At 49.6% G+C, this 17,372-nt stretch overlaps 1 protein-coding gene across 1 annotated transcript in view; it reads right to left on the bottom strand.

Moving 5' to 3' along the window:
* OSBPL7 (oxysterol binding protein like 7) overlaps nt 1-3,464 on the bottom strand; it is a 274,513-nt gene extending 271,049 nt beyond the window's left edge. Inside the window, exon 1 of the mRNA XM_069634654.1 lies at nt 3,386-3,464. The gene's annotated coding sequence lies outside the window, so the exon portion shown is untranslated. The remainder of the gene's footprint in view (nt 1-3,385) is intronic.
* Between the last annotated feature and the right edge of the window lie 13,908 nt (nt 3,465-17,372).

The raw sequence follows: 17,372 nt of genomic DNA, 5'->3' as shown, positions 1-17,372 counted from the left end.
CACAATACTCCAAATACGACCAGCACTACTGGACAAGTCTCCAGAGGTGGCCTTCAGAACTAGACACAATACCCAGGGTACGACCAGCACCTCTGGGCAAGTCATGAGAGGTGGCCTTCAGAACTAGACAATACCCAGGGTACGACCAGCACCTCTGGGCAAGTCATGAGAGGTGGCCTTCAGAACTAGACACAATACCCAGGGTACGACCAGCACCACTGGGCAAGTCATGAGAGGTGGCCTTCAGAACTAGACACAATACCCCGGATACGACCAGCACCACTGCATAAGTCATGAGAGGTGGCCTTCAGGACTAGACGCAATACCACAGACATGACCTGCACCACTAGGAAGTCTTAGGTGGTGCATTCAGCACTAGACACAAACCCCCGGAAAAGACATGCACCACCGGGCAAGTCTCCAGAGATAGCCTTCAGAACTAGACTCAGTACCCCAGATATGACCTTTACCACTGCCTAAGTCTCCAGACCTAGCCTTCAGAACTAGAAACTATACCCCAGGTACTACCTGCACCACTGGTCAAGTCTACAGAAGTAGTCTTTAGAACTAAACAATACCAGTGATACGACCAGCACCACAGGTCAAGTCATGAGAGGTGGCCTTCAGAACTAGACAATACCCTGGATACGACCAACACCACTGCGCAAATAATGAGAGGTGGCCTTCAGAACTAGACGCAATAACACAGACATGGCCTGCACCACTAGGAAGTCTCAGGTGGTTCATTCCGCACTAGACACAAACCCCTGGATAAGACCTGCACCACCGGGCAAGTCTCCAGAGATAGCCTTCAGAACTAGACTCAGTACCCCAGATATGACCTTTACCACTGCCTAGGTCTCCAGACCTAGCCTTCAGAACTAGAAACAATACCCCAGATGCCACCTGCAACACTGGACAAGTCCACATAAGTAGTCTTCAGAACCAGACAAAATACACGCGATACAACCAGCTCCACAGGGCAAGTCATGAGAGGTGGCCTTCAGAACTAGACAAAATACTCCAGATATGACCTGCACCACTGGGCAAGTCTGCGGAGATGGCCTTCAGAACTAGACAATAGCCCAGATACCACCTGCACCACTGGGCAAGTCCACAGAAGTAGCCTACAGAACTAGACAATACCCTGGAAACAACCTGCACCACTGAGAAAGTCATGAGAGGTGGCCTTCAGAAATAGGCAATACCCGGATACGACCTGTAACACTGGCCATGACTCCAGCGCTAACCTTCAGAACTAGGCACAATACCCTATGTTATGACTAGCACCTCTGCTTCCAGAGGTAGCCTTCAGAACTAGACACAAACCCCCGGATACGACCAGCACCACTGGGCATGTCATGAGAGGTGGCCTTCAAAACTAAACTAAATACCCAGAAATTGACCTGCACCACTGGGCAAGTCTACAGAGATGGCCTTCGGAACTAGACAATACGCCTGATATTACCTGCACCACTGGAAAAGTCCCAAGAGGTGGTCTTCAGAACTAGACACAATAGTCCAGAAGCACCCTGCACCACAGTGCAAGTCACGAGCGAAGGCCTTAAAAACTAGACAATTCCCCAGATACCACCTGCACCAATGGACAAGTCTCCAGAGGTGGCCTTCAGAACTGGACACAATATCCCGAATACGACATGCAACACTGAGCAAGTCTCCCGATGTGACCTTTAGAACTAAGCTCAATAACCCAGACACGCCACTGGGAAAGTCATTAGCAGTGGCCTTCCGAACTAGACAATACCCCAGATACCACCTGCAGCACGGTGAAAGTCATGAGAGATGGCCTTCAGAACTAGACACAATATCCCGGATACGACCTGCACCACTGGTCGAGTCATGAGGGGTGGCCTTCAGAACTAGACATAATATGACATGTACCACTGGGCAAATCTCCAGAGGTGAAATCCAGAACTAGACAGAACACCCTGGATACGACCTGCACCACTAGTCAAGTCACGAAAGATGGCCATCAGAACTAGACAAAACCCCCGATATGGCCCACATCACTGGGCAAATCTCCAGATGCAACCTTCAGAACTAGGCACAATACCATGGATATGTCCACTGGGAAAGTCCTTAGCGGTGGTCTTCAGAACTAGACAATACCCCAGATACGACCTGCACCATGGTGAAAGTCATGAGAGATGGCCTTCAGAACTAGACACAATACCCCTAGCTATGACCTGCACCACTGGAAAAAACCTCTAGAGGTGACATTCAGAACTAGACACAATACCGCAGATACAACCTACACCATTCTCCAGAGGCGACCTTCAGAGGTTTCCAGTGATAGTGTTGCCAGCGAAATGGCCGCCAGGTGGCGAAAATACTTTCCCCAAACATTCTAGGATTGAAATCTTCTACCTGGTGACTTTTTCATGGAACATTATCACATGGAGCCCCTTTACAACTAGGCTCAATGTCGCAGATATGGCCTGAACGCACAACATCTCCACAAAACATTCTTTATACACTGGGAGGTCTTCATAACCTTTCCAATCTCATTTCACACCACGGATAGTGTGTCCAAAGAGCAAGGCTTTACCCGTGGCTACATTGAACCCAACCCAAGCATTTCGCACCTGGACACTCTGGCAGAATTCATGAGAGATGGGGCTTTGCTGGAGGCAAGGGCGAGGGAGGATGGGGGTAGAGGAGGGAAAAGAGGAGAGATGGCCGAAAGGAATGAGGTGAGGGGTGGCAGAAGCGGGGTGAGAGAAGAGGTTGAAGGAAAAGAGAGACTTGCAAGAAGGGAAGAGATGGTGGTGAGAAGGTAAGATGTGGTGGAGTGGAAAAAGAAGAAAGATCAAGTGAGCAAGGATGGGATACAGTAGTAGCGGGCGAGAACGGTGGGATGGACAAGACAAGGAGTAAAACGAGGTCCAGGCAGTAACGGGGACACGTGGGGGTGAGGGGGTAGAAGAGAATAAGGAGGGGGGGTTAAGAAAGGGAGTCAAAATGCTTTGGGGGGAATAGGTGGGAGATTATGGTAATAGCAAATGGGGCGGTTTGGAGACAGGTCGGCAGACAGTGGTGTGCTGTGTGCGACAGGTGAAGGGGCTGCTGCTGCAACAAGCAGAGACTACAGGGAAGAGCTGCGGGAGATGGGCTCTGCCGCGGGGAGCTTGGAGTTGGCAGGGTCTGTGTAGGATAGGCTGTGGTGTGGGGGCTGTCAAGGTGGTTTGCTACGGTGGTTATGGGCTGGCAGCGCTGGGGGGCGGGGGGTGAGCAGGCTGCGGGGGAGGGGCTGAGCTCGGAGGCAGCGGGTCGAGGACTGTTCTGTGGAGAGGGTCCATGCAGCCGGTGGGCCGTGGTCTCACACACCCCCTCCCTTTATACCTGCCCCATCCCCGGGCTGTACCTGTCAGCTGTCCTCTGTCCTCTCCCGTCACCGTCCCTGCTCTGCGGACCCCCTCCTCCTCCTCCCTCCCTCCCTGCAGGCTCTGCATACATTCGGAGTAACGAGATGAGGAAGGGATGGGCGAGCCTCCCCAGCTCACTGCCGGCCCCTGGCGGCCGGAGGAGCGTCGTGGACCCGGCCCCAGTGGCATAGTGTCAGGCAGGACCACTACATTGCATGCACCTATGCTTCACCCATCTAGCAGTTACCGTGGCTCGTGTAGAGCCATATATTACCGAACATAGCAATAACATGCGCATGTTGCACAGACGGGCACCACAATTAGAACACGTCCGGTGTCTGCTTCAGCTGTCCGGAATTACAAAAGAAGCATTCTTGTGTTAACGTATTTTGGGAATGTTTGCGTTTGGATAGTGATTTGAAAGGAAAAAACACGCGCTGACGCACCTGATAAACACCTTTTGTGAAAAGGAAAGCCCAGGACTGGAAAAGTGGCGTTGCCGGTTATGGAATGCTCAGTATCGATCGGTCAGTAGTTCTAATTTTCCATGAATTTCAAAAAAGGTAGCAGGCGGTCCTCTCCAGAGAGAACATGGCATGATAACCTGTTCTGAGATGAGAGTTTGCAGCACACGCTTTTTGCTCACTGTACCTTTCACAGATGGGAAATATTCATTTGCATATCAGTCTTTGTCCCGCCCACATGGGCAGTCCAGCACCGAAATGCTATGGCAATTCCTCTCTGAACAAGAGTACCACCAGCAACCCCATACACGTGTTTCAGCCTTGTTGGGCCTCATCAGTGAGGTGAAGCTGAGCCTCTCTGAGCACAGTGAGCAGGGAGACCACGTCTGGTTGCCCCCAGGTAACCTAGGGTGACCAACCCCAAGTTCCTTACAAATATTTCAAAAAAGGTAGCAGGCGGTCCTCTCCAGAGAGAACATGGCATGATAACCTGTTCTGAGATGAGAGTTTGCAGCACACGCTTTTTGCTCACTGTACCTTTCACAGATGGGAAATATTCATTTGCATATCAGTCTTTGTCCCGCCCACATGGGCAGTCCAGCACCGAAATGCTATGGCAATTCCTCTCTGAACAAGAGTACCACCAGCAACCCCATACACGTGTTTCAGCCTTGTTGGGCCTCATCAGTGAGGTGAAGCTGAGCCTCTCTGAGCACAGTGAGCAGGGAGACCACGTCTGGTTGCCCCCAGGTAACCTAGGGTGACCAACCCCAAGTTCCTTACAAATATTTCAAAAAAGGTAGCAGGCGGTCCTCTCCAGAGAGAACATGGCATGATAACCTGTTCTGAGATGAGAGTTTGCAGCACACGCTTTTTGCTCACTGTACCTTTTCACAGATGGGAAATACCCATTTGCATATCATTCTTTGTCCCGCCCACATGGGGAGTCCAGCACCGAAATGCTATGGCAATTCCTCTCTGAACAAGAGTACCACCAGCAACCCCATGCACGTGTTTCAGCCTTGTTGGGCCTCATCAGTAATTTTCCATGAAGGTGTCACCTGCACATTTATTAGTAAAGGACCTGAAGTAGGAAGCTAATACACTCAATTTCTTGGGCTCTAATTTCAAATATTCGGACTTGTCTTTGGGTAGTCTAGAGTTTCAATAGTGAGACTCCAGTCAGACTGATGTGAAGCCAGTTACCTACTTCCTGGTTTGGTTATGACATCCCCACTCTCAAAACCCACTTCCTTCAAAAATGTAAAGCGGGAATCAGCCAACTGTCTCATCGCGTTACCCTTTGTGGTGGCACGCTCGCTCTGATGTCGGGATCACCCAATGTGGACCTTTGGGCTGTGTTTACGCAGCAGACAATGAGCAGGGGTCTCCCTGTATTCTCCGGATCACCAGAGGCAGATACGTGGGCTGGGGGCACCTAGCTCACCGCAGCCCCAACTCTGGGGGCACCCAGTCCAGGGTTGCACAGCCAGCCATGGTCACATGGCCAGTACCTTCAGGGGGGACGGTGTTGCCCAGCAGGGGCACCGTCCTTGTGTAGGGCCCCACCATTGGGCCTCCTGCACGCGGTGTGGCACCAGCATGGTGCCTGAAATGACGACACCGGAGTCAGCTTCAGATCAACTGACGAGCTGGAAGCGGCTCGTCCTTTTTATTAACTTGGTCACATGGTTAACACCATGTGACCATGACACAGATCCTGGGAGCTACCATGTTCCCCGAGGGGGGGGTGACATGCAATACTCCTCCTTTTTCATAACAACAAAACAAAATACAAATTCACAGCACAATGCACACAATAAAACTAGTACTATAAATCCTACTAGTCTTCACACACTTAGGGGCACAGGTTGTCCACAGGGTGATGGTCTGGGTTGGTGAGTTACTGGTGACACGTTCGAAATTCCTCTACAGACACACCCTTTATTAACCTGGGTGAGTGGACCTTGCCCCACTGGCACACCCCCACCATTCGCACCTGGCACCCCTTACTGCAACAACCCAAAAGTGTAGGAACACAGCTACACTCAATACTTGGGCTGGGCCAGTTTAGGTCTGCAGGGTCCCAGTCTTTGTGTGTACGATCGCAGGGTCCAGGGGGTACCAGTCCGACCTCCACTGAGGTGTCTCCAGGGCAGTTAAGGGTTCAAGGGCTGGTAAAGCCGCACCTGGGGGCACCAGAGAGCACATCGACCTAGTCCTTAGCTGGTGGTAGCAGGATGACAGATGAGTACACAGTTTGGGGCGGGCACCAATGCATCTGGAAGCACCAGGGGCCATGTTCATAGATGGGTAGGCTCACTGTTGCAGGGTACTTACGGCAGGATGACAAACTGCTCCTTTCACTTCCCCTCCTACTTCGGGGCTGCTGGCAAGGAGACACAGGTAACAGGGTGTCTGGGCCAGTTAGCCTCTTCCGCTCCCCCAACCAGGAGTCTCTGTGGCATGGGAGGGTGCACAAGCACTCTTAAGAGCTGCAACCCTCATGATGGTCGAGAAGCTCTGTGAGGAGTGAACTGATGGGCCCTCTAGGCTGATGGGCAGCGCCAGTCACACAGCCCTCTCCCTTATTGCTGTGGGGGCCACAGGGCAATATGGCTTCCCTCTTCAGGGTACCCCCGGCTTGCCTGCTCATATGTTCATTTGGATGTCTCCCCACCCTAGTTGACACCCTGGGCGGCCTGGGGACTATATCTCTTTTGAATGTCTATTGCCTTGCTTCGCGGGCAGCCTGTGCTGACCTGCTGCACCGCCGTAGGCACAGGATATCCTTATGGAGCCTCAGGGCTATCCTTATGCCCCCCCCTTGACGATAGCAGCTCCCTCTCACGGTGGCAGGTGGAGTATGCGCTGCAGGGGTTAACGTTCTTGTTCCCCCCACCCTTTCGTGATGGGGTGGGTACCTGCAGCTCTTCTGTGTGGCTTGGGAACTGTGGCTCTCTTCAGGGACCATTGTCAATAGCTCTTCGGGTCGCTGCTGGCCCGATATTCCATCATGTCCCTTTTGTTTCTTTCGCATCGCCACGGGCCTGGTGATCATGGGCCCCGCCCCCATCCTTTGTTGTTTTGGGGGCAGCGTGCCTCCCTTTCCTCATGTTCACTCTTTTTTTTTTTTCTTTACTCCCCCGGCAGGCCTGGGACTTGTTGGGCACCGCCACAGGCATTGCCTTCCTTTTTCAATTTTTTTTTAGTTTTAAAACGCTTTGGCCCGGAGCACTTTTTCATTTCTTTTTTTTATTTCCATCGCGGGCCCAGGTGGTGATGTGCCGGCCGCGTATTGAGGTCCTTTGTCTTCACTCAGCGGGCGCCTGGGGCCCACCGGCAGCCCCTCCCTCCGAGAGAGGCCAGTTGGCCTTGGCGCTCCTGCGGGACCTTTCCTTTGTGGTGGCTGACGCTGGGAGTGATTGGGGCCAGCTCAGCTGTTCGGCGGCCCCCGCACCTCTTCTTTGCTGGGGCCAACGCCGCTTGTGATCAGGGCCACCTCAGCTGTTTGGCAGCCCCCTGGCACCTCACCCCCATTGTCCGCTCCCCGGAGCGAGCTCGTCTTTCTGTGGTGCCAGGCTCATGGCACTGCAGCCACGCCCCCTTTCCATCGTGGCCGAGGCCGCTTCAGCTGCACTTGTCCCTCTACTGCAGTGGTCTTCAAACTTTTTTGGCTCGGGCCCCCCCTGAGCCAAGTTTGAGCAGGCCGGGCCCCCTTAAAAGTGCCGGATGGACAGTATGTAGAAATCGCTATGAACTTTTGCGTGCCGTCACCGCACCCTACTCCCAGTACAGACCCTGGGCTCTCCCCACCATACTCCCACCACTATCCCAGTTCTGCAGCCCATCCTGCTCCCACCACAGTCCCATAACACAATCATACACACATCCATACACATTTAAATACAAAATAAATCGCCATGAACTTACCTTCTGCAGGGGCCTGCGCATGGTTGCTAAAATGCCCCGCTCCAGGTTGCTCTGCCCATATGTGCGAGGAGGCGCAGGAGCACCCCCTCGCACATACATACATGCAGTGCCCCAGCCAGCATTTCCAATGAGCTATGCAAGGCTGGCGAAGCAAAACACCCCCAACGTTGCATGGCTCAGTGATCATGTGCGGCTGGGGAAATGAACTGTCAAAGGCAAACAGTGTTTCCCTTTGACAGTTCAGCCAGCCCAGGAGCACTCACTCAGCTGGAAAAAGCAGCTGAGGGAGTGCTCAGTGTTTCACTGGGCTGGCTCCTCGGTTCCTCCACAATGGGTGAGGTGGCCAGTGGGTGAAAACCCCCTCACCCATTAGGGATGAGTCGGCAGGCTTGGACTGGCCTATAGGGCAATAGGGCGATGACTGTACCAAAAATGCAAAATGCTAGTGTAGGCCAATCAAAATGGGCCACTTTTTTGGCCAATGTGGGCCAGTTTGAGGAGTTGCTTCACTATGCAGCTAGTAGTTTTGACCATTGTTGCTGAATAAATATTCTTTAAATATCACAATTTGTTTACATTTGAATAAAAAACAACCCCTTGTGTACTATTCAAACAGTCTGTGACTAAAGGACTGAATATCCATTTGCAACTGCTGGCCATGTTTTCATTGGTGCCTAAGACCGTTGTATGGTCCAGTCTGACCATGTGAGCTGCCCCCTCTCATTTCCCCCAATCTAAAAATCCTTTTTATTTTAACATTTCACGCGCCCCACAGTTTGAAGACCTCTGCTCTACTCTGTGGCCAGCACCGCCGCCTCCTCTTCAGCAGCGGCCAACGCTGCGTTCCATCTTGCAGGCACCAGTCAGCCCATGCCCATAAACAGCACGGGGCCCTGGGCCACCCGCAGAGCGCCCAACGCCGCTTAAACACACACGGGCTACGAGCAGCCCATAAACTCCAACTTGCGGGGCCCGGACCAGCCCTCATCGCCATTGTGGTGACCCGCTCCCGGAGCAACGGATCGGGCCACAGCTGATGTCGAGATCACCCGACATGGAGCTTTGGGCTGCGTTCACACAGCAGACATGAGCAGGTATTCTCCAGATCACCGGAGGCAGACACGTGGGCTGGGGGCTCCCAGCTCACCGCAGCCCCGGCTCTGGGGGCACCCAGGCCGGGGTTGCACAGCCAGCCATGCTCACACAGCCAATACCTTCAGGGGGGACGGTGTTGCCCAGCAGAGGCACCATCCTCGTGCAGGGCTCCACCATTGGGCCTCCTGCATGTGGTGTGACACCAGCATGGTGCCTGAAATGACGACACCGGAGTCAGCTTCATATCGACTGAACAGCCGGAAGCGGCTTGTCCTTTTTATTAACTTGGTAACATGGTTACCACCATGTGACCATTACACAGATCCTGGGAGCTACCATGTTCATCAGGAGGGGTCTCATGCAACAAACTTTTGTTCCGCAAATAAAACGGCCGGGTCACCATATAGTGACTGCTTAGGGGGGGTCCGGGGTTTTTTAAAGAAGCAATACATATTTCCATCTAGCTCTCACTAACAAAGAATTCATACCTAACTCGTAGCGAATCGCCACCATCGGTCGGAAGGTAGGGAGTCTCAACGCCTCTAGGTCCATTCATTTATCCATGACCCGATGGCTGAATTTCGTCCACCCCATAAAGCAACTTGGGAACCGCCTTTCCCTCGTAAAATTTGATCAGGGGAATTAACGAGAATTTACCATATTTAACATTTATTTTGTTTCTTGTACTACAAGAAGTTGCAAAGAGACAGACAACTTTGTGATACCTATTGTGTAAACGTTCACTATTATTAGACATGGAGCAACAATAGATGAGTCTATCTTTAAATAGTGTAGGCTGAAAACCAATTTACTTCTAGACACTGCCAATTTTGGCAGGTAAGGCACAGTGAGATGAAACGTATTGCCCAGAATCACACAATTGAGCTAAGTGCTGAAACAGGGGTTTGAGCTCAGTCTGCAATTTAGACACTTGACCCAACTCTTCTGAGCCTCAGTGGTTAAAATATGTGCCAACCCGTCTCGAATTTGTACACATTTCCACAGGATACAACAACGAAGAGTTGTCCATTTGTCAAATATAATGTTTTATTACGAGATTGCAGTCCTTGTCGGCTTTGTTTTCCTGTTCCGGCGATATCTCATATATGCCAGGAAGGTAGTAAGTTTGCCCAGGATCTGCACCCTTGGTGCTCATATTGCGAATGCTGCAATATTGTATATAAGTTTACTCCTAGAAAAGCACTTATGCCTTCAGACTTGCGCGGATCCTGGCGCAGGTCTAAAGGCAATCGTACCGAGGAGAAGGACAAGAAGCTTTAAGACATAAGTTCATTGAATATCCTATGGGGGGAAAAAAAGGGAAATAAATAATAATAATAATATGAATCGAGAAATTGAGTCAAATGTCAACACTCCTAACTAGGAAGAAATTACTTTAGTATCTCTCCTGAAGAACCACGGTTACATACTGTGGGGAAACACGTGTTGAGAGAAATAAATTCAAATACAAGGAATGAAAGTTGAAAAATTAATTTTGAGTTGCGTGAAAGTCAATGCAACTGAGAAAAAATTGTCAATTGTGGTAAACTGAATTTTGGTTTGAAAACTGCATGAATAGTAATGCAAATAATAACTAATAACAAATTATATAATAATATAATATAATATATAATAATAAAAATAAATAATAAATAATAATAAATAATAGTAATAACTAGTAATGAAAATATGAGCATGAACATACACAAGAACAAATAAACTTCATGGAAAAACAATAATTGTGTGATTACAATGTTTATACCAGGAGTGCAACCCACATATGTGCTTTTCTACGAGTAAACATTTGTCACATATAAACCTTATTAATCTACATGATGACTCAATTTCACTAGGCACTGCCGCCAACGCCCTTTTTAGGGTATTGTACAAAAATGTCGCCCTCATTTGTGCACCCCTGCAGTCACTGGGACTTTGGAGGCACAAAAAATGAGGGTGACATTTACTGCGCCCAAGCAGAGCAGGGGTTGCGGGGGTGTCCCCCGCTCTACCTGGGCACAGTAACAGTGGTAGGGAGTTGCGGGGGTGTCCCCCGCTTACCATTTCGGAAAGTGGGGGACAGGTAAGAAAAAAAAAAGAAAAAAAGCACCCTGCAGCGTCAGCTCTAACCCACGTTAGTGGGAAGAGCTGACGCTGCAGGGATCGCAGGGGGCGGGCGGCACACTTCTGCGTGTGCCGCCCTAAAGGTGAGTGGAGTGGGGGGGGGTGAGAGGGGTAATGTAGGCTGGGGGAAGAAGGCACAGTGATCCATATGATCACTGCGCCGCGCCGTAACTGGCATCGGCATTTTCGGCCGTCGCAGTCACGGGGGCGCAGTGATCACATAGATCCCTTTTTAGCTCTGGATAGAGAGAGGTATAGCTCTGTGCCAGTGCGCTTCGGAATACACATTGAGGCAAGACCCTGCCTGCTCAGTCAGCTGCTGCGTGATGCAGAGCGTAGGGATACTTGGGGAAAGCTTTGTTATAACCGCAATTAAATTGTGCGGGTAAGAGGAGCTCTCTAAGTTGGGAGCACTTTGTGAATTATATTATATACATGATTCTGTGCATTGGGAACTGAGCATGCACACACACACATCCTTTCCCTGAGACCAAGCTAACATGTACCTCTTACACTGCAGTGGAGTGACTGATGTCGCAGCCATTCTATTCCCCCGTACAGATCCTGAGGTTGTCTGAAGCTGTGCACATGGTTCAATTTTTCAAACAATCTACAGGGTGAGTGTTGTGAAAAATCACGTGACCACCAATGCCCATAGACTTATTTGCCAAACATAAATATCTCTGGTCTTAAATTCTACTTCTCAGAATGAAGCGCTTTGAACATATCACTTCGGCTTTAGGTATTGTCCACTGGCTGCTGTAAGGGTGCAGAAAGAGACTGTCACACTAGTGGCATAGTGGTTAGTGTAGACTTTTAATTACCAAGAAAATAAAGAGAAAACTGATCTCTCTCTCACTCTCTCTCTCTCTCTCTCTCTCTCTCTCTCTCTCTCTCTCTCTCTCTCTCTCTCTCTCTCTGTTAGGGCTTTGCCTGCGTCAACTAAAGTTCTAATGTGTCTGTCAGAATGTCTGTGTAACTTAAAGTGAGTCCACCGTCATGTCTCAAAATTCTAACTCTTTCCCTTAAACTTATAACTAAACTAGAAGGTTGTGTAAATGTTCATGGTCCTGAATAATGACCCCCTTCTCCTGAATGAGGCAGCACAGTTCTGGTTGCAAGTTCTTAACCAGGGGGAATTACTCCCTTCCCCTGGCCAAAAGTGTTCACAAAAATACTATCAAGTTCCAACGATTTTCTTCAGGCTCCCTTCTCCTGGGTAAAATGTCCTCAAAATTATACTCCAATGTTCTAACACTTGGCATCTGTAAGTTCACCACACATGGCAGGGCGAATGACTCCCTTCCCTGGTTGAAGACTTTGTGGGTGTTGTCCCTTTTAGCCAAGAGAATGACTCCTTTCTCTTGGCTTTGGTCCTTTTCACTAGTCTGGGAGATTGGCTCCCTTACCCAGGTTCTTTGGTCCTTTTCTCAAGTGCAACGTTTCCAGGAAATGGACTCCCTTCTCCTGGTATCTTTGATTTTGCAGTCCAGTGCGCCCGGGGGTGGGCGGATGACCCCTTCCCTGGTCTCTTAGATCCACCAATAGGATTCTAAGCAACACAGATCACACACAACTAGGGTCCCCAGACCCAGGCTTCTCCATTTCTTGAGTTTGGCCCAATTGTTTCACTCTCCTGCTGAGTGTGGCCACAAGGAAGATTGCATATATCTTCCTCATGGATTGGGTGCGTGTCCCAGACCTGTATTTCTCTGTACTTGTAATTTGGCAGTCTTGGTTGCTCTGACGATTTGGCAGACTTGGTTCACTCTCCTGCCAAGTACTGCAACGAGGGAGATGGCTTGCCTCTGTGTATCTGTTAGGGTCCCAGACCTTTACTTCTCTGCTTGTTGGGGTTTCCCTAACCCCTGTTATATGTCTCACATGCCACCTTAGATGTCTCACCCGCTGGTCCCCGGAGATCTGTCGTATAGATGGCCAGGACATGTCCCAACACTCGGGTCCAGCAAAGTAAGGCAATTGACAATAACCACGCACACCAGACAGCTTTTTACCTTCCCCAAAGGGGTAAAAGGCAGAGCACTAAAGCACACTTCGAGCAATGCCGAACGCACGAGGAGGCAGCTACACCAAACCGGCAGTACAAAGGGAGAAGAAAAGCGGTGAGACCTGTCAGGATGACAAAGAGGGAATTGCCCTTACCCTTTTCAACTCAGACCCGCAAAGCCTCCAGAAGGGAACATGTAAGACCAGGAGTTACAGCTGGCGTGCGGAGCAACAGAGGCCAATGGTACATGGGGCCTCCCACATTGATAACGCAGGCGGAGAGGCAAGCTGGCTACCGTGGCACTATCCTTGACTCCAGAGAACAAAGAAGCCAACGGGTTCAGCACAGCTGGTGAGTCAGAGGAAGCTAATATCAAACCGAACTGTGTTAAGCCCAAGGTTGGGAGTAGCAACATTTGGAAAACAAGAAGAAAGGACTTGTGTGTATGTTTGAACTTTAAAGAAAGCCCAGTTGAGGTCCGGGTGCGAAGGGGTCCGGTTCCACTTGGGCGCTCATTCGAAAGGCTCTGACCGGGAGCTGTTTTTGAACCTACAACAACCAGAATGCCCCAGGAAAGGGTGGCATGATGCCTCAGAGTGGTCCTACAAGGGTCAGGTCAAATCCCTTGTACAATCGAAAATCTCTGACCATTGCTAGAGAAAATCTAGGGGAAGGGAACCCCGCTTTCCACTGCGATTGTGAATTGTGATAATTGGCAAATGTGAACCCGGCAAAGGGATGGCACAAGAAAGATGAAGAGAAAGAAACCCCCCTTTCTGATAAAACTGAGCAATACATGAACTGTGTAGAATAAGGGCCATATTTAACCGGACGGAGGGAAGCCTGTTTTTTGGAAGAAAGCATCCGAGCCCGGCAGAGGGAGATCCCAAGCGCGAAGAGCAATCACCCAGAGACCTTTTGTTTGTTTGTTACTTCTAATCAGCAAACCTTCTAAGGCACGAGACTTTGGCAGGAAAGAGACTTAGCCTCTGAAGGGGTTTTTGATATCGTTGAACTGAACTGTGCACCCTGTGCTGTCAATGTCCAGGAGTGTGCTGTGCTCGAGAGTCCCGCCTTGTCCCATGCTTCAAACATGGGAAAGGGAGACCCAGCCATACCATCCTGACTTATCATTTTGTGAACACTTCTTTCTTTTCTGGTGAACATTATCCCACACTCTTTTTTGTAACTAGTAGTATGGATTGGCAATAGGTTTATTAGTATAGGCCCTTTTATTTTGACAAGACTCTATTAGGACTGTGTTATTATTTGTTGGTCATAGCTTGCTCCCATCTTAGACTTAGGTTTAGATTAGGCGTTTATCTCACCCATTATAAAGTTCAATAAACACCCTTGAACTGTGATCACTTGTGTCTGTCTCTACTTTTGCCACCATGAGTTCCTTACAATAACCACTAGAACGCTCACTTTTAGTTCTTGTGCTGTTCATGGCTCTGCACCTCCTCGTCTCTGTACTAGTACTACCAGCATCCAGTGGGTAGTTTGAACTCTTCTTCATCCCTGTCATTATTATGTCACTGGCTCTACACATGTACATGGGGTGACTGGGTATGGGACTGGGGTGTAAAATATGTGTAGGATTAGGTGGGGTGTTTGGGAGGGGGATATATCGCATTCTTCCTAGATGTTTGTCCTTGTCCCCAGAGGGGGAGTCTCTCCCCATGACATCCTCTTTCTCTATACCACCCCCAAGGGGACTATCGGGTAGCAGCCTCACCTCCCTGGCCTCATGGAAAGGGGCTTCCCCTTGGGGAGAAGTGACGACATCTAGGGATACACTAGCCATCAAAATAAGGGTTCATTTCCAAACCTTGTGCATTGCCCATCATTCATACCATGGAGAGCCCCTTGCCCCTTCAGAGGTGTGTTTCAGCACTACACTCCTTCCAGAACACTTAGGTCCAGCAATGCGGCATGAGTACTAGTCCCCAACTTCAACAAGAAATGGCAAGGAGGATTCTCTTTTTTAGTTCAACATCCTACCCAAACCTCTCTGCCTGGATGTGAACCACCTGACATTCAGGAAACAGCTAAAGACTTTGCTTTTCAAACAACCACTTTGAAAGAAATTAAGAAAAATAGCAACTGATTAACACTTGTCCAGCAGATACTTGAGCTAAGTTACAATGAGCAATTTTCAAAACTCTTGCCATTACAATCTGTGGGAAATCAACTTGATTCATAGAACCTCTGGTAATGGTTTAGAAGAAAGCAACTGACCAGGAGGTGTCATGGTTCACAAAGACTTTTATTGAATTTAAGAATCTAGCTATCCCTGACTCGAAGAGGGGTTTCCCTGCATCAAACTAAAAACTAAAGGGTCTGTCAGAATATCTGTAACTGAAAAAGCCATATTCTGAGTAAATACCTTCCCTCTGTCCCTTACACTACAACTAAAGAGTCTTAATCAAAGGTAAAGATCTCTCCCCAGGAAAAGGACTCCCTTCTCCTGGTGTCTTAAAAGAAAGTCTCTTCAGGACTCCAATTGATACCAGGGGGAATGACTCCCTTCCCCCGGTCTTGGTTTCCTCAGAATTCCACAAAACAGCCAGGAGGAATGTCTATCTTGCCCTGGCTTCTCCAGTAATATTCAAGCTGGATCCATGGGAAATGTCTCCCTTCCCCTGAATAATGGTTGCAATAAAGTTTCACTTATGTCCAGGGGGAATGACTCCCTTCCCCTGGATGTTAGTTTCAACAGAATGGTCCAGTTAAGAGTATGGGGCATGAATCCCTTCCCCTGTCTTCTTTAGGTAACTTTCTCAATAGTTCCAGGCTCTCCCTAGCCCACCAGTGGTCTTTTCTTTATCGCTGTATGGAGGGTTCCTCCCTCCAATATTTACCTTATCCTTATTTGGGTCTCAGACCCTGTTTGCAACCCCTTTTTTGTCAGCCTGGTTGGTTCACTCTGCTGCCAAGAACTGCCATGAGGAGGATGGTTTATATGCTTACATCGGTTACTTTGGTTTGGGTCTCAGACCCTGGTTCACTTGGTTCACTCCCCTGCCAAGTATGCCATAAGGAAGATGACTCGTATTAATGTAGGCTTCACCTCGGTTCGGGTCCCAGACCCTTGGTGCTCTTCTCTTCTCAATAGGCCCACTTGATTGACACTCTTCCCAAGTACTGACACAAGGAAGATGCTTCTTATCGTTATAGACTTCACTTTGGTTCAGGTCCCAGTCCCTTTGTTCTCTTCCCTTCTCACTAAGCCCACTTGGTTGACTCTCTTCCCAAGTACTGCCACAAAGAAGATGCTTCTTATTGTTACCCCCATGCGGTTTACCTTCTCTGCACCTCCAAATCCCTACTGGTCCCTGTGACGCGCCCATTACCTTTGTTACCTCCAGGACTCTGGGCCGGTTCTTCCTGAGTGCTTGCGTCTTCTCGACAGCCTGTGCAGGCATCTCTGGCTTCTGCTTCTCTCTCTCCACGTACTTACTTCCTGCTCTCTTCACCGATGCTGCAGGCACCTTTAATGGACTGCTCGGTTCACCTCCCAGAGGTCGCACCACTGTCTGCAAGGTTCCAGTCACATCCTTGACCTGCTCCACAACACCGGGCAAAGTACCCCCGTCGTCAGCCTCTTGCCTTTGGGAGCCAACTGCTCTCGGCTTTCCTACCGCGTTCTCTGCATCTCATTTGAACATTCCAGGCTGGACTGTCATTCGTGCTGGTCTGCGGCTCTCTTATTCAAAGTCCTTTGTCCGTTTTTATGTATTTCTCAGGCTAACTCCCCCGTGGAAGTCTATAACATTCCTGTATCTTCTCTGTGCCATTCTTGATGGCTCCTGGTGGCCTCCTCGTCTCAGTACCGGCCTTGCTGGTAATCTTCATGCTTTGCGTGACCTTTTTCATGTCAGTACTGGAGTTAGTCATACTATCTGTATTGTTAGCAATCTTCTTTGTCACAGTAGGAATTATGGGTATAATTTTACAATAACAAATAGAAGTACTATCAAAGGGAGGATGGTGAAAAGGTGGTAACAGGCTTCAGAGGGTTATATTTGAGATATTGTGCCATCATTAGCCCAGGTGATCGACCTTACCTCAGGACTTTCTCCTGCATTAAACCACCGTTAGGGGCAATATTGGGTAGCAGCCTCACATCCCTAGCATCATGAGAAGGGGCTTCCCCTGGGGAGAAGTGATGACACCTAGTGAATGGTCACACTTTGCTGCGTGACACTCAGAGGCATTGCTAGGGGAGTTTGAGGGGGTTATAGCCCTGGGTCTTTTGGCTGTAGCCCAGGATAGAAGATCAGGGGTGACAACTAAAAGGCTATCTAACCCGGAGTCCCGACAGTCCCATCATTAGCGTATCCCCAGATCTTTTCCAGACCT

This window comes from Ambystoma mexicanum, chromosome 13, assembly GCF_040938575.1.
Source record: "Ambystoma mexicanum isolate Mex_15411 chromosome 13, UKY_AmexF1_1, whole genome shotgun sequence".
Classification (NCBI taxonomy): Eukaryota; Metazoa; Chordata; class Amphibia; order Caudata; family Ambystomatidae; genus Ambystoma; species Ambystoma mexicanum.
This window is presented reverse-complemented; position numbering and strand designations above follow the sequence as displayed.